The 24695-nt window shown below is 35.2% G+C and overlaps 1 long non-coding RNA gene and 1 other non-coding gene across 4 annotated transcripts in view; one reads left to right on the top strand and one right to left on the bottom strand.

Moving 5' to 3' along the window:
- LOC144306213 (uncharacterized) overlaps positions 1 to 24695 on the bottom strand; it is a 402455-nt gene that overhangs the window by 243037 nt on the left and 134723 nt on the right. For all 3 annotated transcript variants that reach the window (XR_013373229.1, XR_013373228.1, XR_013373230.1), the window contains one exon: positions 24050 to 24115. This is a non-coding gene — a long non-coding RNA (uncharacterized LOC144306213). The remainder of the gene's footprint in view (positions 1 to 24049; positions 24116 to 24695) is intronic.
- Positions 20830 to 20933, top strand: LOC144306300 (U6 spliceosomal RNA). The gene has a single exon (XR_013373370.1). It is a non-coding gene; the product is annotated as a U6 spliceosomal RNA (small nuclear RNA).

Below are 24695 nucleotides of genomic sequence, written 5' to 3'. Positions count from 1 at the left end.
GGACAGACAGGTGACTTTAGCAACTACATACAAAGTCATACATAATCTCTATCCCAATTCCCATATTTGAGTGAGTTCATAAACCCAAAGTCCATTATATACAGGAGAAGCCAAAAACTCTTTAGGAAGTACCTCGTTACATTCTCCAAAAAGAGCTGTAGCAGTTTAAAAGGATAACTATAATTATAAAAGGTATATATCTATATATTTGGGGATTATTAAGCACTATCTATGAGACAGCAATAATTCCTGGAGATATAAAACACAAACAAGTGTCTGTGGAGATCAGAAGGAAGCTCATAATAAGGTTAGTTAGAAAAAAGTCCCATTTCAAATTGAGAATAGGCATAGTGGTATCTCAAACCTATATTATGGTTATTTCCCCAGATCCTAAGTATCTATTTGCAACATATATGCTCAATAACTAGAAGAATCCCCACAGTAGATGCATGACCCATGCATAAAGTAATATGATCCATGGCAGAAAAATATGACTGTAAGAATTTAGGAGAGGTCCCTAGAGCTCTTTGCATCTACCAAAATGGTAAATCACAAAAACAAAACAAAACAAAACAAAGCTGCATCTCTAGGAGAATAACAAAGAAGAGTGCCATCATCCAAGACAAATGATGCAAGTTAGACCATTCTTATCACATCCCCATTTAATTCTCTAGTTTGACAACAGCATAATAGAGATGGGTTGGGGAAATAGTGGCATATCATATGAAATATAATCAGATTAGGATTCCAATAATCTATTCCAGCTATGATTCCATCAATTGTTCTAGATTTGACTCCTTTTGATATGGCAAATGGCCTCCTTTCTTCATCAAGTAGCAGACAAAACCAGAGGCAATTTGCTTTTTCTTAATAAGATAGTAGTATACTTAACCAACTTGCCTCAGAATTACATCTATCCTCTCCTCTCTGTCACAATTTAAGTTATATATACAACTTGTAGATATTCTCATGATCCTATCAGCTATCAGTTTCACTACATGGATAGCATCATGCTATAGAACCTTAAGAATGCTGGACAACACTTTCTTTAGTTGCCTTGGGAAGACCTATGAAAGTTAGATGGTAGTGGATCATGTGGCCTGTGGATCCATAAGGCATTCACTTGGATGAGTCCACTAAAAAAAAAAAAAATCATTTGAGTGAGGTTTGATGGTTTTTCTGCCAAAAGCAGACTCCTGGTACATTATAATCTATTTGGACAGCCTCTTAAAGAACAGTAGAGAAGGGAAAGCCTCAAAATGAACATAATTTTAAGCAATACATATCCACTTTGCCTAGAAGGAGAATTTGCCTCTGGTTAGGATATGCATCATTTCATGGGCAGTGGCTAATCACTGCCAAATGACGGAAGATTTGAAATAATATTAGAGGATTGATAAAAAAGAGGATTGAGACATCCATGAATATTCTAGAACCAGTCTGGGTTATGAGATATTTTTATATTATACAAATATTCATTAAAAGGTTCTATACAAAAAGAAGTTAGTAATAATCATATGAAAAGGATAACCTGTCAGTCATTTTCCTTAGCTACTCTAGTCACTCATCAATGAGATTATAAATAAAGCAGTCATAGGGAAAGTTCTGGAAGCTATGCTTAGGCTCAACAGCATGGATATCACCCACACACAAAAGAAATAGTTAATACCCAAAAATCACAATGTTTTTGCAGTAAATTTGCAATACTGAAATGTCTTATTAGTTTCCTATTACTTCTATAATAAATTAAAATAAACTTTGCATTTTAAAACACAAATGCATTATTATAGTATTCTTAAAGTAAGAAGTCCAAATGGATCTTAGAGGGCTAGAGTCAATAAATTACCAGAGCTGTGGTTCCTCTGGAGCTATAGGGGGGGATTTTGTTACTTAGCTTTTTCAACCCACATTCTTTATCTCATGGCTCCACATCACTCTGATCTCTGCTTCAGTCTTCACATCTCTGTCTCTGATGGACTCTCTTGACTCCATTTCATAAGGATCCCTGTAGATATATTGGGCCTATCCTCACAATTGAGGATGATCTCCCAACTCAAAATCCTTAATCACATCTCCAAAGTTCTTTACGCCATATATATTAATACATTCATAGTGTCCAGGGATTAGAATGTGGACATCTTTGGAAAGGGAGGGCATTATTTATCTTACCAAAATAAACAATAAAAGACAGACTCACATGCAGAATATATAAAGAACCCCTACAAATGAATATGCCACATTTCTAGGCAACACTATCAATTAATTTCAAATTAACTTACAAGTTCAGTAAAGCCCTTGCAAAAAAATAAAAAACAATTACAGCACCAAAAACAAAACAAAAAAATCCTCTGAGTATAAAAGTATCTGGTAGGAAAGATGGACAATAATAGCCAATGATTTTTGAAAAAGGACAATGAGTGATACTTGCCCTAATAATCATTAAAGTAGTGTCATACAGATTCCAAAATAGAGAAAATGATAAACAAAACCAAATGGAGTCCAGAAATAAACTTATGTTGACAAGAATACTAAATATGTAGTAGAGATGACACTCGAAATTATCAGAGTAATATGAACCATATGATTAATATATTTTGACTAGCCATTATCTTTTTGAACAAAATAAAATTAGACTCCTAGCTTATATGCAAAAGTAAATTCAGGATAGCTTAAGGAGGAAAAAAACTTGTTAACCCTAAAGTAGTAGATTATAATAAAAGTATTATGGAGCACTAGTTATTGTGAGAAGCTCTTCACTTGAAGGATCTCAGGTAATTCATACAACAATCCTCTGAGAAAGATTATGACCTGCATTTTAAGATGAGAACGTGGACACATGTAGAGGTGTCTTGTTCAAGGTCACACAACTAGAAAAAGATATAGCTAGGATTTGATCTCAGGCATCATGACACCAAATTCCAACCTCTCAACCTCACAGCCAACGTTCAAGAGAAAAATGTATTCTTAAGGAACAAAAATATTCCAAAGCCATTATAGGAAATAATGCTAAATTTGATTAAATATATGTTAATATATTTTTGCACTCCAAGTAACACTATAAACAAAGTTAAATAAAAAAGCAACACAACAGGAGAAAGGGTTTGTTAACTGATAAAGTCTTAAAATATATAATATATATAAAGCTCCTAATGATCATTAAGAAAAGAAAAAGGAGAAAAAAATAAGAATAATAGGCAATTTAGAAAGGAAGAATCACAAATAATGCACATGAAAAATAGTACATCTTACTGCTGTAACATCAGATAATCAGAGAAATGCAAACTAAAACAACACCGATTTTTTTTTAACTCCATTGGATTGGAAAAGTTTAAAAATGGTTAATATCCAGTGTCATACAGGTATAAAAAAAATTACACCCAGTTTTGGTGGGAATGTAATTTGGTATTAACTTCTGGAGTATAATTTGGAGGTTTCTATTAAAATATATACAACAATGGAATATTCCTCAGCCATTAGAAACGACAAATACCCACCATTTGCTTCGACATGGATGGAACTGGAGGGTATTATGCTGAGTGAAATAAGTCAATCGGAGAAGGACAAACATTATATGGTCTCATTCATTTGGGGAATATAAAAAATAGTGAAAGGGAATAAAGGGGAAAGGAGAAAAAATGAGTGGGAAATATCAGAAAGGGAGACAGAACATGAGAGACTCCTAACTCTGGGAAACGAACTAGGGGTGGTAGAAAGGGAGGTGGGCAGGGGAGTGGGGGTGACTGGGTGACGGGCACTGAGGGGGGCACTTGATGGGATGAGCACTGGGTGTTACTCTATATGTTGGCAAATTGAGCACCAATAAAAAATAAATTTATAAAAATAAATAAATAAATAAATAAATAAATAAATAAATTATATACAACGAGTGTACTTACATATTGTCTAAGTTCGATTTAAAAATTATGTCTAGCTATCCATTTTACAGAAATACTGCTTCTGTAAAATCAAATCCTAGTCTTTTTCTAGTTGTGTGACCTTGAACTTCACCATCATGCACAAAGATGTTCACTGTAATATTACAGTTAGAAATAATCTAGTATCAGAAATAAATGACCATGAAACACCAAAACTATGGAATCCTCTGCATAATTTAAATATGAAGATAATCTATAGATAATGATATAAAAATATATCTAAGATTCATATTGTTATAAGGGAAGTTGCAGGATCATACATCATGAGTATACACATTAAATACATTATGAGCCTCTTTAAAAAAAAAAAAAACTATATGATGTCCATGCAGTACATAGAATGCAAACATAAATGTTTTAGAAAAGGGCTAAAAAGGATACAGAGCAAACTGTTAAAAAATGGTTATCTCTGAGGAGGGGGAGTTAGATTGGAAAAAGATGGTGATTGAAGGGGAACTCTTTACATCTTTTAATGTTAACAAAAATGTATTCAGGTATTCTATAAATTTTTTAAGAAAAAAAAATACATTAAGTGAATCCTGTGATTGGGAAGGAGCTTTAATGGGTGGTACCAGTTGCCCCAGTAAAACCCAGGACCCTGGCAGTCTCTCATTTTTGTTGTATTGATTTGTTTTCAGCTTCACTGAGATATAACTGACATATTGTGTAAGTTAAAGGGTGGATTTGATACATTTATATAATACAAAATGATTACCACCATAATGTTAGCTAATACCTGCTTCACATCACATAATTCCCATTTCTTTTGTTTGTGGTGAGAATATTTAAGATCTACTCTCATCAATTTTCAAGTATATAATTCAGTACTGTAAGGTCCTCAGTTATAGGATCCTCAGAACTTATTATACTGTACATTAGATACTCAGAACTTACTCATCTTATAGTTCTAAGTTTACACTCTTTGAATATTTCCCCCTTACCCCAATCATCACCCAAACCCTGGTAACCACCATTCTAGTCTCTGCTATTAGCATTTTTAGATTCCACATATAAGTGATATCATACAGTATTTATCTTTCCCTTTCTGACTTATTTCAACTGGCATGGTGCCTCCAGACTCATCCATGTTGTTGCAAACAGTAAGATGTCCTTTCTCATGACTGAAAAATATGATACAAAAAAAAAAAAAAAGATTTAAAGTGATCCCTGGGTGGCTCAGCGGTTTGGCACCTGCCTTTGGCCCAGGGCGCGATCCTGGAGACCTGGGATCGAATCCCACATCGGGCTCCCTGCATGGAGCCTGCTTCTCCCTCTGCCTGTGTCTCTGCCTCTCTCTCTCTCTCTCTGTGATTATCATGAATAAATAAATAAAATCTTTAAAAAAAGATTTAAAAAAATGAAAAATATGATACACAAACACACTATATGTATGCATGTGTGTATGTTTGCATATATAAATCTTCCTTATTCATTCATCAACTGACACTTAGATGGGAATGCAAAGTGCAGATGTCACTCAAGATTCTGTTTTCATTTCCTTTGGACACATCCAGAAATGAGATTGCTCAGTCGTACGCTAGTTGTATTTTTTATTACTAATACGGAGGTATAGCTGACATACAACTAATTCTATTTTTAACTTAAGGAAACTCCATACTGTTTTCCATAATGACTGCACCAATTTATACTCCCACCAACAGTGGGTTCTCTTTTCCACACACCTTCACCAACACTTGTTACTTCCTATCTTTTTGATAGCAGCCATTCTAACAAGTATGAAATGATATCTCATTGTGGTTATAACTTGCATTCTCCTTATCATTATAGATGCTGGGCATCTTTACATGTATCTGTTGTTTGTCTGTCTGTCTTCTTTAGAAAAAATATCTATTCAGATCCTCTGCCCATTTGTTAATCAGATTGTTGGATTTTTTTTTTTTTTTTGCTACTAAATTGTATGAGTTCTTTATTTATTTTGGATATTAACCCCTTATCTGATATATGATTTGCAAATATTTCCTCCCATTCAACAGGTTGCCTCTTCATTTTGTTGATTATTTCCTCCATCTTGCAAAAGCTTTTTTTTTTTTTTTTTGGCTTTTGGCTTTTGGTGTCAGATCCAAAAACAGATTTCCAAGACTGATGTCATGGAGCTTACCCCCTATGTTTTCTTCTGGGAGTTTTATAGTTTTAGGTCTTGCATTCAAGTCTTAAATCCATATTGAGCTGATCTTTGTGTGTGGTATAAGATAATGCAGGTTTCATTCTTTTGCATTTGGCTGTCCAGTTTCCCCAACACCATTTATTGAACAGATTGTCTTTTCCTATTGCATATTCTTGACTCTGTTTTGCAAACTGATTGAACATATACGTATGCATGCTTATTTCTAGCCTCTCTATTCTGCTCCAATGGTCTATATTTGTATTAAGGCCAATACCATACTGTTTTGATTGTTTACAACTTTATAGTATAGCTTGAAATCAGAAAGTGTGATGCCTCTAGATTTGTTCTTCCTCAAGATTTATTTGGCTATGTGGATTCTTTTGTATTACATGAAATTTTAGGATTATTCTTTCTGTCTCTGTGAAAAATGTCATTGGAACTTTGACAGGGATTGCACTGAATCTGTAGGTTGCTTATGACATATGGACACTTTAACAATATCAATTATTGCAATCTATTACCATGGAATATCTTTCAAGTATTTGTATCGTCTTTAATTTCTTTCACCAGTGCTACAGTTTTTTTAGTAAACACTTCTTTCACCTCCTTGGCTAAATTTATTCCTAAGTATATAATTTTCCAAATGCTGTTGCAAACTGGATTTTCTTAATTTGTCTTTCTGATAATTCATTGTCACAGAGATGTAATTGCATTTTTTTGTATTTTGTTTCTGCAACTTTACTGGGTTTAGTATTTCTAACGTATTTTGGTACAATCAAGGATTTTTATTTAAGAAATATCATGGCATTCATACATAAAGACAATTTTACTTCTTTACTTCTGATTTGGAGCTTTTGTTTCCTTTTCTTACCTAATTGCTCTGGCTAGGACTTTCAATACTCTCTCAAATAAAAGCTGCAAGAGTGAGCATCCTTGTCCTGTTCTTGATCTTACAGGGAAAGCTTTCAGCATTTCACCACCGAGTATGAGATTAGCCTTTATTATATTGGGGTATGTTGCCTTTATACCCTGTTTGTTGAGTTTTTATCATGAAAGGATCTTGAATCTTGTCAAATGCTTTTTCTGCACCCATTGAGATGATTATATGATTTTTATCCTTCATTTATTCATGTGGTATATCACATTGATTTATTTGCAGATACTGAATCATCCTTGTATTCCTGGAAAAAAATCCCACTTGATCCTGGTATACGATCCTTATAATGTATGTCCAAAATTTGTTTGCTGATTTTTTTTGATGATTTTAGCATCTAGGTTCATTGGGAATATTGGCCTATGATTTTCATTTCTTATGATGTCTTTGTCTGCTTTTGGTATTAGGATAATGCTGGCCTTGTAAAATTAATTTGGAAGCATGCCCTCCTCTTCCATTTCTTTGGAAGAGTTTCAGAAGTATTGGTATTAGTTCCTCTCTACATGTTTGGTAGAACTCACGCATGAAACCAGGTGTCCTGAACTTTTGTTGGGAGATTTCTGATTCCTGAATCAGTCTCTTTACTAATAGTCTGTTCTGACTTTCTTTTTATGACTCAGTCTTGGTAGGTTGTATGTTTCTAGAAATTTATCCATTTCTTCCAGAATGTCCAATTTGTTGGCATGTAATTGTCCATAGTAGTCTCTTAAGATACTCTGTATTTGTGACGTCTGGGTGGCTCAGCAGTTGAACCTCCACCTTCAGCTCAGGGCGAGATCCCACGGTTCAGGGATCGAATCTTACTTTGGGCTCCCTGCATGGAGCCTGCTTCTACCTCTGCCTCTGTGTCTGTCTGTGTGTGTGTATGTCTCTCATGAATAAGTAAATAAAATCTTTTTTTAAAATCCTCTATATTTCTGTAGTATCAGTTGTAACATCTCTTTCATTTCTGATTTTGAGTCTTCCCATTTTTCTTGGTAAGTCTAGTAAACATCGGTTTCCTTCCTTTCAAAAAATCAGCTTAGTTTCATTGATACTTTCTATCGTCTTTTAAGATTCTGTTCTTTTTTTCTGCTTTGATCTTTGTTATCCTTCCTTCTACTAACTTTGGGCTTAATTTCTTCTTTATTTTTCCTAGTTCCTTGAAATATAAAATTAGGTTATTTGGAATTTTTCTTGCTTCTAGAGGTAGGCATTTATCATTATGAACTTCCCTCTTAGAATTGTTTTGCTGCATCACAAAAGCTTTGGTATATTGTACTACCACTTTCATTTGTCTCAAGATATTTTTAATTTCTACTTTGACTCAGTGATTATTCACTAATATGATTTTCAATCTCCACATATTTGTGAATTTTCCAGGGTTTTTTTTCTTGTAATTAATTTCTAGTTTCATACCATTGTGTTTGGAAAGGATGCTTGATATTATATCAATTTTCTTAAATTTATTAAGACTGTTTTGTGTTCCAACATATGATCTATCCTGGAGAATATTCCATGTGTGCTTGAGAAGAATGTGTGCTCAGCTGCTATGGGATAAAAAGTTCTGTAAATGTCTGTTAAGTCAATCAAGTCTAACATGTAATTAATGTCCAATGTTTCTTTACTAATATTCTACCTAGATGATCTATCCGTTGTTGAAAGTAGGATCCTGAAGTCCTCTAATATTGTATTTCTGTATATTTCTCCCTTGAGTTCTGTTAATTTTGCTTTATAGATTTAGAGGCTCCTATGTTGAATGCATTAATATTTACAAATCTTATATGCCCTTGACTCCTTTATTATTATACACTTACCTTCTTTGTCTCTTGTTACAGTCTTTGTCTTAAAGTCTGTTTTGTCTGTATGTAGTATAACTACTTCTGCTTTCTTTTGGCTTCCATTTGCATGGAAACTCCTTTTCCATTCCTTCACTTTCAGTCTCCATATGTCCTTAAAACTGAAATGAATCTCTTACAGGCAGCATATACTTGGGCTTGACGTTTTTGTTTTTTGTTTTTTTTTTAATTTATTTGGCCACTCTGTCTTTTGATAGGTGAACAGTCCATTTACATTTAAATAAATTATTGATATGTGTGGACTTCTTGCCATTTTATTAATTGTTTTCTGTGGTTCTGTAATTCCTTTGTTCCTTTCTTCCTCTCTTATTCTCTTCCATTGTGATTTCATGATCTTCTGTAATGGTATGCTTAGATTTCTTTATCTTTTGTATATTTACTATAAGATTTTGCTTTGTGGTTGTCGTGGGTCTTACATAAAGATATTATAATAGTCTATTTCAAGCTGATAACTTCCAACATACACAAAAGCTCTATATTTATATACTCCCCTCCTCTATTTATGTGTTTGATGGCACAATTTACTTCCTTTTACACTGTGTATACATACCCTCACAAATTATTGTGTTTATAGTTATTTTATATAAGTTATATATGTTACCCACCACCATTATAACATTAGAGTATTCTAATGGAGTTACAATTAATTTACCATCATCATTGCAACATTAGAGTATTCTAAATATATATTTAATTTTCCAGTGAGTTTTATACTTTGATGTTTTCCTGTTATTAGTATTTTATTGTTTTCACTTGAAGAATTCTTTTTAATATTTCTTGTAAAACCAGTCTAGTGGTGACAACTCCTTCAGATTTTGCTTGTCTGGAAAACTATTTCTCTCTCCTTCAATTCTGAAGGATGACTTCAGATTGGTTGGCAAGTTTTTCCTTTTGTCATTTGAATATACCATGCTAGTTAATTCTGGCCTGCAAAGTTTCTGCTAAAAAAACAAAAACAAAAACAAAAACAAAACTGCCCACTATCTTATTGGGGGTTGCCTTGTAAGAAACACCTTGTTTTTCTCCTGTTTCTTTTACTATTCATTTCTTGTCTATAATGTTTGACAATTTAACTATAATGTATCTCCTGTGAATCTCTTAGGATTCCTCTTGTTTTTGCTCTCTGGGCTTCTTGCATCTGGACATCTGTTCTTTCCTCAAATTCAAGAAATTTTCAGACACTTTTTTTTTTTTTTTCAAATAAGCTTTCTGTTCCTTTCTCTCACTCACTCCTCCTTCTAGGATGCCTATAATGTGTACACTGGTTGGCTTGCTGGTATCCCATGAATCACTTAAGCTATCTTTGCTTTTTCCTTTTTGCTCCTCTGATTGAATTCTAGTGCCCTGTCTTCAAGTTTCTTGATCCTTTCTTCTACTGCAGCTAATATACCACTGAAGCTACAAATTGAATTTTTCAGTTCAGTTATTGTATTCTTCAGCTCCATGATTTATGTTTGGTGCTTTTATATAATTTCTATTGTTTTGTTTAAAGCCTCACTCTGTTCATACATTGCTCTCCTGATCTTGGCGAGCACCTTTATTTCCATTATTTTCAACCCCCATCAGATAAATCACTTATCTCCATTTCACTAAGATGTGAAGTTGTTTTTATCATGTTCTTTCATTTGGAAAATATTCCTGTTTTTTCATTTTCCATGACTCTGTAGTTTTCTGTACATTGGATAAAATAGCCATCTCTCCAGTCTTGAGAGGTCAAGTGTAGGAGACAAAATGTATTAATCAGCCCACCCCAAGCTCCTAGTCGTCTTTCAAACTTCTCTAGGTATCTAACTGCCTGCCTCTTATTCTTGGTCCTCCCTAATAGCTGAGGGTACGCAAAGACCCATCAATGTTCCATAATGAGAGATAACAGTTGGCACCTAGATGCAGTTAAATGGAAGCTGAACTCTCACATAGCAGCTGGAAAAGTATGCATTTGGGCCCCTTCCAGCAGGAAACTGAGAGGTGGCCATTTTTGTCTGTTGCTCTGCACTTGGCCTAGGTACAGTTCTGGTGGGGGAGGAGGTACACCTAATGCCATCAAGATCTGCTACAGTCTTGTGGGATTCGTGAATACAAACCCTGTTGGCTATCAGTGCCATGCAGTCCAGGGGCCTATGCCTTGGTTAGCAGCCACAAATGCTGATGTACCAGGTATGAGTACAAACATCTTCCAGGTGTCTTGGAGAAGGAAAGAAGGCAGCAGGGAAAGTATCTACAGGCTTCCTTGGTCTCCAGAAAAAAATCTCAGTCAGCCTCTAGATACATGCTAAATTAGAAACCTGACCCGCAGGTAGCAAGTTTTAAAGTATGCAAATAGGCATTTTTCAGTGGAAGACTAGTAAATGGGTATTTTTGTTTGTTTGTTTGTTGCCAGCTCACTCTGTGCTGAGCCCTGGGAGGATGGCTGGTTAAGAACTATTTCTTTGTTTGCTACAGTCCTATGGGACTTGTGAACATAAGCCCCATGGGATATCAGAGCCAGGTGATCTGGGGACCTGTCCCTCAGGCAGCAGCCACTAAAGCTGGGGTACAAACATGTGTGCAAGCTTTTAGCAGGTGATTTGAAGTGGATTAGAGGGAGAAGGCATTAGAGGCATCCTAGGCCTCCAGGGACAATGGCAATCATCCACTGTGTGCTAAATTGGAAGTCTGACCCTCAGGCAGCAGCTTTTAATGTAAATATATACTTTTCAAGGAAAGACTGGAAGGTGAGCATTTTTTGTCTGTTCTCTCTGCACTGAGCCCTAGGGAAACAGCCATCGTGAGCTCTCTAAAGCTCATTAAAAATGGTTTTATTATTTGCTATAGTATTGTGAGTCTCAGGGACACAAACCCTGTTGGCTTTCAGAGCTAGGTGTTTGGAGAGTCCACCCTGCAAGTGGAAGTTTTAAAAGTGAGGCACTAGATGAAGGGTCCAAACCTTTCACTCCTCAAAGAAAAGCTGGAAGTTAGGAGTTCCCTCTTAGTTATATGGCGCTATGCTGTCAGTAGGGAATAGAAAGAGTGTGTCTCAGACTTTCCAACCCATTTTGATGTGGGAATTTTCTTGTTTGACCAATGTGTAGGAATTGCTCAGCTAGTTTCTGGATTTCTTTCAAAGAGAATTGCCCTGGCTGTCTCTTATATTGGATTCCAGCTAATGAAAATAGCAGGCCCAAGCCCTCTGAAAATAATAAAGATTCTTCCATGTGTCCCAAACCAGTCCCAATTTAAAATTACAATATTGTGACTCAACACTCTCACTTGGAACTCAAGTGATTCTTCTTTAAAATGTCCTTGTGGATTTAAAATTAAAGCACAGCAATGTATTTTGGAGCTACTTCTTTTAATTTAGTTTTCCCAAGAGAAATACATGGACTCTGGCTTTCTCTTGCCCCCTCAGTAAAGCCTGTTCTTGGGAAAGTACCCACTTTCTTCTAGGAAAAACTAGATCGAAACAGTTACTTTTAATCCTAATCATTAATATGCCATTCAGTTCAGCTAATTCTGATTCAGAATTAATAGTGAGCACTAGGATGGTTTCTGGATTAAAGAAATCCAAATAACATCCAGAAAAAGGAGCTATGGAAGAAATGTCTTATATAAATCCTGCTTTAAATATTTGTTGTTGATTGTATTAGAGGAAGAGGAAAAGGGTGAGCTCTCAAGTACATAATTGCCCTTTTAGACAATAAAAGGCTTTCCTAACATTAGTTCCATATGTTGAAAATGGCTTCTTTTTTTCTTTCCTATAACTAGAAATCAGTAGTTACATAAGCATTGGAATCTACATTTCTAGAAACTACCTTTTCGTGGCTATATTTTTAAACACAGAAACAAAAGTATGCAGCTTACACAGCGTTAACCAGGGGGCACCAACCTCCACTATCTCCACTGTCTTCACTGTATTCATAGAAGTTCACTTTGTCCATTTAGAAAAATAATGCTTACATTTTCCGGTGCACAATGCACATCCCCACAATATTAATGTTCTCACCATTTCTCCAGATTTAAAATAGCTCTTCTACCATAGATAAACCTCATTAACTCATACACTGATAATTCAGAATTTTCAGTAACTCAAAGATATTTTATATACTCCTCTGTTAGACAGTAAGTCACATTCAAATAGATCAAGAGCCAATGAAAATAGGTTAAGAAAAGTAGCTAAGCTTTATGTCTTAGAAACTCTTTCACCACTGAGAAAGCCTCATTTATTAGATTGTAAAAGGAAATACAAGGCTTCCATATCAACAATTAAAATACTAAATAAAATGAAAATCATATTTCCTATTAGATCCCAGCAGGGAAAGAGATGTGGAGGGATGGGGGCATTATAGAGAGTCCCACAGAATCAAGGAATATAATTATCTTTCTCTGAGCCCATAAGGGAAAAATCTGTAGCCCAGAACCCCCCAAATTCCTCCTTTTTTTTATCTCTACAATTTCAGAGCAGTTAACATCAGAGCTTGGAATGGGATGCAATATCAGAGCATTAATGTCTTGCTTCTTCCTCAATTACTCAACCCAATACTTAAGTACCTTATCTGCCAAAAGGAAATAATAGTTGCTTTAAGGATTAAAATAGTACATGTAGCCTAAACACAGCACCTGGTATATAAATTCTCTGAGTTTCTCCATGCTATACTCCCTTTTCTCACTCAAGTTCTCCTTTCCCTATGTTACCAACACTTGTTGCATTGCTATCACTCTTCTTGGTTGCAGCTATTGCTCAAAAGGCTTCCTTAGAATCCACATAGCAGTAGGGTCTTAGCTGCTGCTACTATTTTGCTACTAAGTGGATCCGGAATATAAAGCCAATGTAAGAGGATTTAGGCCTAGGAGGAAAGTCCAAATATAGGTTTCCTAGAATTTACAGAAAATTTCTTGCATCTCATTTGTGCCAGTTTGGGTCAATGCCTATATTTCTAATCAATTGCTGTGGCCAGGGTAAATTATTGATTGGCTCAGGTCCAAATCTCACATTCCACTTAGAGAAATTGGAGATGCTCTACCAAACCATATGGATAAAATAAGGGAAGGAGTGGGTCCCCAAATGACTATTGCCAGAAGTAGGATGAATGGATGCAGAGAAAACATATCCTTTTATATACTCCTTATACTCACTTCTTTAGTGGCTATATAATGCTTTTCCTTGATGTCTTCCAAAATTTCTGTAATACAAGTATTTACATAGATGATCCAAAGTGTCTATTGCTTTATTCTAAAGTCTTTTAGTCTTTGGGGAACTCACTGCTTTCATAATTAAATTAAAAGGATTAGTCCTCATTTTATGTCCTGGAGGAAGTCCAAAACTCTCCCAGAATATTTCACATATTCTCATGGTTAGATGGAGTCTCCTCATCACCTCTCACTCACCTTACCCTCTCATTTCCTGCAGCTGCTATCTCATCTTGTCTTCTCTTACTCCTCAAAATAGGATGTAAATTAGGATTACAAAATAGGATGTGTAAATTTTATTAAAACTTTAGGTAAAATAGAAAAGGATCACAAAAAGGGTGGATCAGGGAATAATTTTAAACTGCACTTGAGAATTACTATTCTTAGAATTTGCTTAACCACATGCCAAAGTTTAATTCTAGCGACTACCTTTCCACCACCACCCCTCAAACATTGATCTTCTGCCGAGCTGCTACCTCTTCTCTCTCTCTCTCTCCTCCACATTTTAGGACTCACAAAATCCTACCTCTCCAACCCATCAGGGAAAAATTTAAATATTTTCTTCCATTCCATATAGAGCAATTTAGCTCCATATCCCCATTCAATGGAGTATGTATTTCATTCATTTTATGCTATAAATCTGCATAGAGTAATGGCAAAATTTTCAATATCTGAATTTCCTTATGCTGAAAATTCCCTAAGTTTAACACTGAGAGAAAAGCAGGAAATGAAGATGTCCTAAGACACATTTTATTGGCTTTTTTGCAACCTCAAATTTTAACATTAAAAGAGTGATACAAAATATCTGGTGGATGGTCCCATAATTCTACAGCCCCAGAAGTTGTTAGTGGCTTTCTTCTATTGTTTTTATACATAAATTGCATTTGACAGTAAGGACTAACTCGCCATCTCCAAGCTTTCTCACCTTAGCACATTAGTGTACATCCTTTAGCAATTCTGTCTTTATTAATCTCATAGCCATTGTTCCATTCTTGTCCTTCTGAGCCACCAAATATTATCATCATGTACATGAAAGTTAAAATATTCCCTAAGAGGACATGTAGTCCAGTGTTCTGCTTCCACACAGGAAAGCTGTTAAGTGTAACACAGTATCAACATTTACATACACAGTAATTAAGATTCAGACATACAATTGGCTTATAGTAAGTTGCCAGAGAAAGACAAGAATTCTCTCTCCTGATTCCTTATACCATGCTTTGACCTAGACTCAGTAGATTCCAGCAAGCAATGCCAATAGATGCAAGCTACATCTTGATGTCACCACCTCTCTCCCAGGTTTTGGCAATCCTTCATTATTTGTGGATGTGTTTCCCCTCCACTGTACTTTCTGAAAATAACAGGCTCTTTTGTTTCTGCACCCTTAGGCTATGCTAAGGCTGGCATCATGGGCTCTAAAATAAATTTCAAGCCATTGTCCTGATGTCTTTTTCAAGAGCTATAAGCCAGTAAGAAAAAATAGTTGATGCTTCATCCAAAGTAAGCTTGAGTGGCTATTTACGAAAAAAAATCCATATGCTGATCAATATATTGCTTCATATTTAAGGTTCTTTCAACAGTCCAGCAAATGCATTTTTTTTTTCATTTTGGATCTTTACACTGATTTTGGGTTTGTGTGTCATATTCTTGTAGTTAACTAATTTTATCCTTCTTATAATTTTAAGTAAAAAAATTTAAATAAACAACAACAAAAACCCCAGAGGTTCTGTGTTGTACTAGGTATTAAGCAGTAGCTTACATGGTAAGAAAGCCAATTGCATGAGTAGATGCCCTTTCTACGGAGACAGGATGGTGGTTAAGCCAAATGACTTTTTTTTTTTTCTTTTGAGAGAGAGAGAGAGAGAGAGAGGCAGAGGGAGAAGCAGGCTCCATGCAGGGAGCCCGATGCGGGACTCGATCCCGGGTCTCCAGGATCAGGCCCTGGGCTGAAGGAGGCACTAAACCGCTGAGCCCCCTGGGCTGCCCGCCAAATGACTTTCTAATGAAGCTGCCTAAGTTCAAATACCAGCTGCTACTTACTAACTACACTATTCAGGGAACTCAATTATCTCATCTTTTAAATTTGGAATAATGGTACCTACCTTACATAATTGTTATAAGAATTAAATGAGTTCATATATCAGAAGAATTTACTAACGTGCCTTGGATATAGTAAGCCATTGCTAAGTGCTTATCACCATTAATTTTTATTAACTGGGTTAAAACAACCACAAAGGCTCAGTACCAGTTTTAAAAGTCTGAAAGTATTTACATTATAAAACACAAAGTTCTGCCTATTTTCTAGGGAAAAAAAGATATTCCCCAGCTACTTTTTTTCAACCTTAATTCATTTCACAAATATGATATTGAGCACCTAATCATTCATGCACTAGAAGATGTACCAGAGATATGGTGCTGAAGAAGAGAAAAGCTCTTTCTAAAGGAAAAGAAATTATGAACACATAAAAAAATAAAATGAATAAAATATATTATAAAGTGGGATGATTTAATAGGTGAGTGTAGGAACAGGGTCATGGTGGGGGGAGTGAGATTCTAGAAGATGAAAGCTGAGATCTGAGTAAGAAGATTGTTCTGCAAAGTCTAGGTGAGCACGTTCCAGCAAAGGGAAGAGATGATGTTGAGGAGCAGAAAGAAGGCTGGTATGGCTGGAGTGGATCAAATCAAAGAATGGGAGATAGTGTCAGAGAAACAGTCAAGAAGAGTATTATGTAGAGCCTTACAGATCCTGTTGGAGTTTAGATTTCATCCTAAGTAAGATGAGAAGCCTTTGGAAGATCAGAGGAAAGATGTGACCTGATTCATAATTCTCAACAGTCACCCTGGCAGCCAGGCAGAGAATGAACAATAGAGGAGAAAGACAAGGGCAGGGCTGCTAAGAGGTTACTGCAGTCAGATGAGAGGCAATGGTGACAGTGGGGATGGGCAGATTCTGGAAAAACTTCTATTTTAGTCTTCTGAAATGGTACCACTGGTGAAGCTAACCTTAATTGACCAAAGAGACAAATTCACCCTCCCTTTATTATTTGAGTTGTGTGCTCTATTTGCATACACATATAGCTAAAATTCAAAGAATGTCTGCAATCTCTCTTTCCCTAGCTTTCTGCTGAAAATTTCAGAAAGCATCCACTCAAGAGAAACTAAGAACCATACCTGCTTCACTTACATTATATATGATATATATATAATATAGATATATATATTATATATATATCAAACCCACAGCACAACTTAAAGCAACATGAAATAAATGAATTTTATTGTGCTGATGATGGTAGCAGCCAAAAGACATACCACAAAGAGAAGCTAACAAAGTCCAGGACAGCTTATGTGCAATGTTTTATACCATGTCTTAAACATTAAATAGCTCTCATTCCAAATGAGTCATTTTTCTTCTATTTCAGGTCTTCACAAAGAGTACAATCAGTTCTGCTGTTGTTTGGAAAACAGGAATTTGTTCTGCTGCATTTGATACAGTAGGGACAACTTGAGGACAATGCATATTTAATGTTTCCTTATGCACCATTTCACGTGAGCAACACTAGATAATGAAGAAAACTGCACCCAACTGATCCAATTGCACAGGAATACACAAAACACACACCCTCCTCAAACATCTGCCAGCTACCTTAGTTCACTGGCCTGGATTATGAGCCACACCCATCCACATCTGGTATTAGAACCTCCCACCTAATTTCAGATAATCTTCCTTGCACCATTTCACAATAACTCACAAGATGTTACCCTTTTAACACCCACAAACTTCAAGTTTGTTTCAAGGTAAAGCACCATAGTTATTATAGTATTTACATATTTTCTAACCATTCAATGTATATAAAACAGTGCTACCATTTTTACTAAGTTTTTACTTTTTTTTCCTCATATATCACTTACAAAAGTTTTGAGTCTTGGAGTCTTGTGCTCCTAACTGCTTTATTCCATAAACCCCAGATCATATATAGCAGAATGGGGATATACCTAAAATGTAAATTCAGTCTTTGGGGGTTAAGTTTCTAAAACTAAATGAGCGTCATCAAAGTGGTAAGTTTAATTATAGTTTCTCTGAATCATAAAATGTGATTTAACAAATGCTTAGAATGAAAGGGCTATTGCAAGCTTAAGAAAATCATCATTCTGATTGGATATTAGGTATCAGGCACTATTCTATTCGCAAGTATGGTCATATCTCATTTGAGTGTTTAATTTTTGCACTATAATTATCATTTTTAACATCTCACAAAAGAGAAAAGAAGTAACTAAAGAGAAGTTCTTTTAGTTTTAAAAGAAGCAGTCAGTTTTGTGAAATGTGTACATGGGGTGTGTGTGTGTGTTGGGGTTAATTTTAAGTGCCACCTAAATCTATCCTGAAAGAGAAGTGTTAATGTAAATGTTGAATGCTTATAGTGAAAGGAAAAGAAAAGAGAAAGGGAGGCAAGTGGGGGGTTGGTGAAAATTTTACTTTTTCACTCTCTAAAAGCTAGAAAAATCACTGCTTGGGAAAATAATTTAATAGTGGAATAGAAAAGTCTTAGCATTCATTCAAATACTATAAAGTCTTTATAAGCCAGACATACAACTATGGCATAGTTTATGAAAATGAAAGTAAAAGAGAATAAAATATTAGTATCAAGAGTCTTGAACACTAGTCCATTCTGAAGCCCTTTGAGATTTAGCAGGTATCTCTTCAAGAAGTACTAACTAGCTGAGTGTGTGGGTGTGTACCAGAGACTCCTGTCCACTAGGGGCTAGACTTTCACCAATAAACTGTTTTTTACTATAGTCCTCTTAAATAAAGTCCTATTTAACAAGCATACAGATAAAAAGATTTTTTTATTAATACTGAAATGTATTTCTGATCATAAGGGATTATTTTTAAATAAGTATCTTAGAATCAGTTTAATAGTTCCAAACAAAATGACTCAAAGATGTATATTCTCAAATAAAATGCTACTTCGGCAAGTTTACACCGATAGTAAGTTTCATTATTGAAACATTTGCTGTTTTCCCTCTTTTTCATCTCCTGGTTTTATGAGAGCTAAAGATTTATCATGCATTAATCATGCTTAATTAATATCAAGCAATCAAGTCTTCCTATTAAATAAAAGGAGGCAGAACAAGATTATAGGCTTTTTAAAAAAGGTTTGGAATTCCCCCATTTATCAAGCATTTGTTCAGTTATTTCTGGATAAAGGGTTTGGGGAATAACTTATGTTTTTGCTTGCTTATTTGTCTATTTATTTGGCCTTCTATAAGAAGAAGGTAAACTTTTATAATCATAAAGAAGTGGTAATTTTTAAATTGGAGATTCATTTATTGAACTCCCAAGGATCTGCTCTAGCCACACAAAGATGAGGAAGAAAAGAATTCTCTCAAGCTGGTCAGACTCATTAGAGATACTGGTAAATAAACCAGGCCCTCCCAAGATAATGAATAACCTTCCTTCTGCTATTAAAAAAAAAAAAGGTGAATAAAAGGCACACTACAGTATAACACAAGGTATGTACCAGTTAAGATCCACGGGTTTTGGACTCAGAGGGAGCATGGTCTAAATCTTGGCTCTGCTGTGTGATTCTCATTATATTTTTAGCTACCCTGTTTCTCCCTTTTTCTCTTTACTAGTTCCAGGCACATATTAAGTGTTCAAAAAAATACTATGTTTTTATAATAGAGGACTAGGAAAAGATAAGTAGGGCATTAAGAATGGACACACTTACTGATTGACAATGGACAGACAAAAGAGGATAGCTCCTCAATGTATCAAGAGTCATATACTTTGGATGTCTGCTACACTAGAATTTTAGGGTTACATGGAGGTAGACAGTTGATTAGATGGACGGACAGATGGATGGATGGACAGAAAGATCTTCAAGAAGCATTACTGCTTAATAGCCTAGAGTCTATTTTGAAGCTCTAAAATCAGTAAGGTCACAGAACTCTCTCAGGAGGAATGAGTTGGCCAAGTTCTGCCCAAGGAAGTTCTCACAAGAAGGCATTATGAAATGTCCTATTCCTCAGAACCTAACTGTAAAACGTTCCCACCAGAGTCCAATGGGAGGTTTATGAGAGTAAAGGATAGAACTAGGTCTTGTATATTTTTAAAGGGTCATTCAAAAAGGCAAAACCTAAATTTTTTACAGATGGCAGAGTAAGGACTGATGCAGTTGGCCAAAACTGACCTTTTATGTTTTCCAAAAGCAAATGTTTACTGAAAGAGGACTTTACTATACTACCAATGGAAAAAAAAAAAAAAAAGTCCTGGATGCTTACATTGGACAACTCAGTACACACTCACTGCCAAATACATTTATAAAAATCAATAATAATATTTTCCATGGTACCTGTTTTCAACCTTCCCGCAAAATTTTGCCCTGTATTTGCTTTTTCTCAAACACAAATATGTTTCTGAGGAAAAACAACATTTCATATGAGAATAGGCTTGTGAAAGCACATGCATTTTAGGAACCTTACTGCTAGCTCCACAGCTCTACTTCAACAATGACACAGGCCAGGGTGAAGATAGTTGATTTTGCAAGGTCTTCTAGATAATGAGTTTAGAACTGGTTTTAAGTTCTTTCAGAATGAAACTCCTTTTAAACTTCTTTTAAAACACACACCCCATCTCAAAGATGAAAAGAGGTTTCAGAAATTTTTATGTTCTTTTGGATATTAAATAACTCTTAAAAAACAAAATTTTGATGAATTCAGTGGAAAAAGTTAGGAATATTAAAATTCATGAAACATGAATGGGAAAAACTAAAAGTGGATGGTCACAACACATATTGGGTTTGATGAGTTCAAAAAGTTTGGGGGGTGAGTAGGATGCTCCCATCAGCAGCACATATCCTAAAACTGGAACCATAGGAAGATTAGCATGGTCTCTGAACAAGGATGACCTGCAAATTGGAGCAGCACTACATATTTTAAAGTTTTTTAAGACACATGTAATAAAAATGGATTTAAGAATGCCACTGGCATCCTACTTGAGAAGAGTCTTGTTTTGTTTTTGTTTTTCTAGAAATGAAAGTAATACCCATTCTAAAATGCAATTAGGGAAGTGTCTAGAAACACATGTAATAAAGATGGTTATGTTGTGCTATGTGGGGAAAAAAAGTTTAGAGGGATAGTTTGAACTGTGAACTCAAATTAGGAGTAGGATTAATCATCCCCACAATAGCCATAGTTTGGAACTTTCTATCTTCTTCCTTATTAAGTGGGTTTTAAGTACTCTTTTAACATATAGATTTTTAAAAACATTTTGTTCCATACTTAACCCCCAGAAAAATCAGAAATACCCTACTTTTCTTTCTCAGGGTAAACACAGCTGATTTTCCAACAACACTTAAAAATACCTTGTATATACAGAATGATTTGGGTACCTAATCTAAGTTCCCCAAATGGCCACTTTCTGCTAGGAATTGCAGAAGTCCATATCATTTTAAAATAATAAAAATAAATGGGTATTTTGAAGTGTAAAATAGACCCCTACTTTTGAGAAAGGTTTGGCAGATTCTTAAAAGGTAAATATACCTCTATCCTTTGTCCTAGCAATTCCACCCCTAGATATTTACCAAAAAAGAAAAAGAAAAACAAGAACATACATCCACAAAAACATTTGCACAAGAATGCTCACAGAAGCTTTATTCATTAGTGGCAAAAACCAGAAACTCAAATTCCATCAAGATGAAAACGGACAAATTTTAGCACATTCATACAGCAGAACACCATGCACCAATAAAAAAAAAATATTGGTAGGCACAACAACATGAATAAGTCTAACAGACAATATGCGAGCAAAAGAGGCTGAATACAAGAGTAAACAATTCATTTATATGAAAGGTAATATTAGGCAAAACTAAATCAACAGTTTAAAAGTCAGAAAAGTGGTTGCCTCTGAATGAGAGAGGAACAACTGGGAAAAGGACGTGAAGGTACTGGCTGGAATGACGGCAAAGTAGGTTATATGGCTGGCTATATCCATTTGTCAAAAGTCATCAAATCATACCATAAAAATGTGTACATTTCACTATATAGAATTTCTATCTCAGAAAAGAACAAATACATTTTTGAAGATTTTTATGTATATTGTGTAAATAAAAGAAGTGTGGCTTCATTTATGTGTCTTCCTATACCGCTGTTGATGAACCTAAGTGGTTCCAACCACTCAATGAACATATTTAATTCTGCAACTGTGCATCATTTTTCTAACTGGTCTATTTTCCAGAAGGCAAGAGCTTGTCTTTTTTTTTTATTTAAATTGTTTGTAATACAGCACATAAATTGCCATTAAACATGGCAATGCAATGAGAACCTCTAGAAGGAACAGGTGGGATCACTTCCCTTTTTTTTTTCTTATGACTTTGAGAAAAAATCTCCCCCAAATGACACCTTTCTCCTTCAAACACTTCAGTTGTATATTTTATAACTTTTACATATGTCATTTTTACATGACAGTCACAGCTCCCACCTGGAGTTTTGCAACACTGTCCGCATGTTACCTTTTTTTTTTTTAGAATATGCATGTTTTATTCTGAATAATTTTGCATAATAAAAATGAAAGTACAAAATAATTAACACAAAATATTTTAACAAGCTGAAATAAATCATGAAAGAAAAAAAGCAGAAATGTAATCCATGGCAGAGTCTCCAAAAGTCTTAACAGCCTTTCAGTTTCACTAATGGGAAGACTTAAAGGTCAAAATCTAAGAGTCTAAATCAAGATTCTAAAATAATCTACTATACACTACTTGGGCAATTAATATTGATGTTGAAAGTAGCCAGATTCAACAAGTTAAAAAAATAGTTTAATCGTTACAGGGATTATAACTAACATGCTAAGAAAAGCATTAAGAATCTTGAGATCCTTATTAGATATTTCAAAAAAGATTGTACTCATTCACTGCCTTGCATATTCATTCACATATTCACTTATTTGTTCATTTTAAAAATAAGTATTTATTGAGCATCCATTATGTAATAGAATGTTCTAAGCACCTGGAATATGTAAAAACAGAAAGAGAAAAATCTCAACTTTTAATGAGATAGAATGTTTGATAGCATTATAATAAGGGGGTATAGTAAGGCAGGGAAAGGGGGTTAGAAATCAAGGGAAGAAGGCTGAAATTTTTAGTAAGGTGGCCAGGGAAAGCCTTACTAAAAAGGTGGTCTTGAGTAAGGATGCAAAAGAAAGAAGAGAATCAGATATGCCAATATATGTAGGAAAGAGCATCCTACACAGCCAGAACAGCGATGCCAAGGCCCTGAAGGGGACAGCACCTGGCAAAATTAAGAAGTTAAAAGGCTGTTGCAAAAACAGCAACAGGAAAAGGGGAGAAAGTCAGATCGTAGCAGCGCGGTAAACTAGGCCACACCTTTCAGACTATTGTCAAGATTGGTTTTTACCATGTGTGATGGGGCCACTGTAGGTCAAAAGCAGAGGGGTCACATGATCCAACTTCCATTGTAATGAGATGATTCTAGCTGGTCTTTGGAGAACAGAATGGGAAGGTCAAGTGTGAAAATAGGAAAACCATGTAGGATGCTACTGCAATAATCCAGATGAGAACGAGAGTTTACAGTAACTGGGAACAGGGTGGAGGCAGGGCAAAGTAGTCAGAAACGGTCACGTTTTACATATATTTGGAAGGTAGAGCTAATAAGATTTACTGGCAGATCACATATGAGACGTGAAACAAGCAGTCAAAGATACCTGTAGGGTTTTTGGAATAAGCAACTGAAAGAACACTGATTTCCCAATTTAGGTAAAGTCCTTGTCATATTAATGGAATTATACTCACCTGCAAAGAAGGAAATGCAGTAGGGGAAAACCTGCTGGTGAAAACAATACAAAACTTCTATCCCTATATAATAGATAACCTCTGAATTTTTTTCACAGAAGCAGTATTCCTCTAAATTGAGTCTTTGATGAACCTAATTAAATGCAAATTCCACTTTTTCTTACTAATCTTTGCTGATAGGTGATTTTGACAGTACAGGAGAATGATATCACATATATAGAAGGATAAGTATTTTAAAAACATACCATTTACTGGGAGGTGAGGATTTTAAAAGGTCCACTTTAGAGGTAGGTCTAAGCATAGGTGATGATCTGAAATATAAAACACAATAATTTCCATCAATGGGAAATTTTCACCACTTTTCATTTGTTAAATATATCATTAATTTATAGTGTTTATTAATCAATGAAGGTGATGTGGGGGTCAAGCACAAGCTCTGAGACAGAAAGAACTAGGTTGAAATCTAAAGTCACTGCTTCAGGTTACAGGAATTGGGCACATTATTTTACTTCTCTAAATCTGTTTCTTCTATTCAAGACTAGACAAACAGGGGTGCCTGGATGGCTCAGTTGGTTGGGCATCTGCATTCATCTCAGGTCAGGATCCCGGGATCCTGGGGTCCCGGGATCTTGGAATCAAGGCCAGCCATCAGGCTCCCTGCTCAGCAGGAAGCCTGCTTCCCCCTCTGCCTCTCCCTCTGACTGCTGCTCCCCTTTCTTGTGCTATCTCACACTCTCTCAAATAAATAAAAAATATAAAATTCTTTAAAAAAAAAAAAGACTAAATATACAATTACTTGTATCTGGCACCATTTAGGTATCTAAAAATACTAATGATTATTATCCGCTGAATCAAATTTTCTAATTTAATTTTGTAATATTGAATTATTTA

The sequence above is a fragment of the Canis aureus genome, chromosome 36 (assembly GCF_053574225.1).
Source record: "Canis aureus isolate CA01 chromosome 36, VMU_Caureus_v.1.0, whole genome shotgun sequence".
Lineage (NCBI taxonomy): Eukaryota > Metazoa > Chordata > Mammalia > Carnivora > Canidae > Canis > Canis aureus.
Note: the sequence above shows the minus strand (reverse complement) of the source record. Positions and strands in the feature narration are given on the sequence as shown.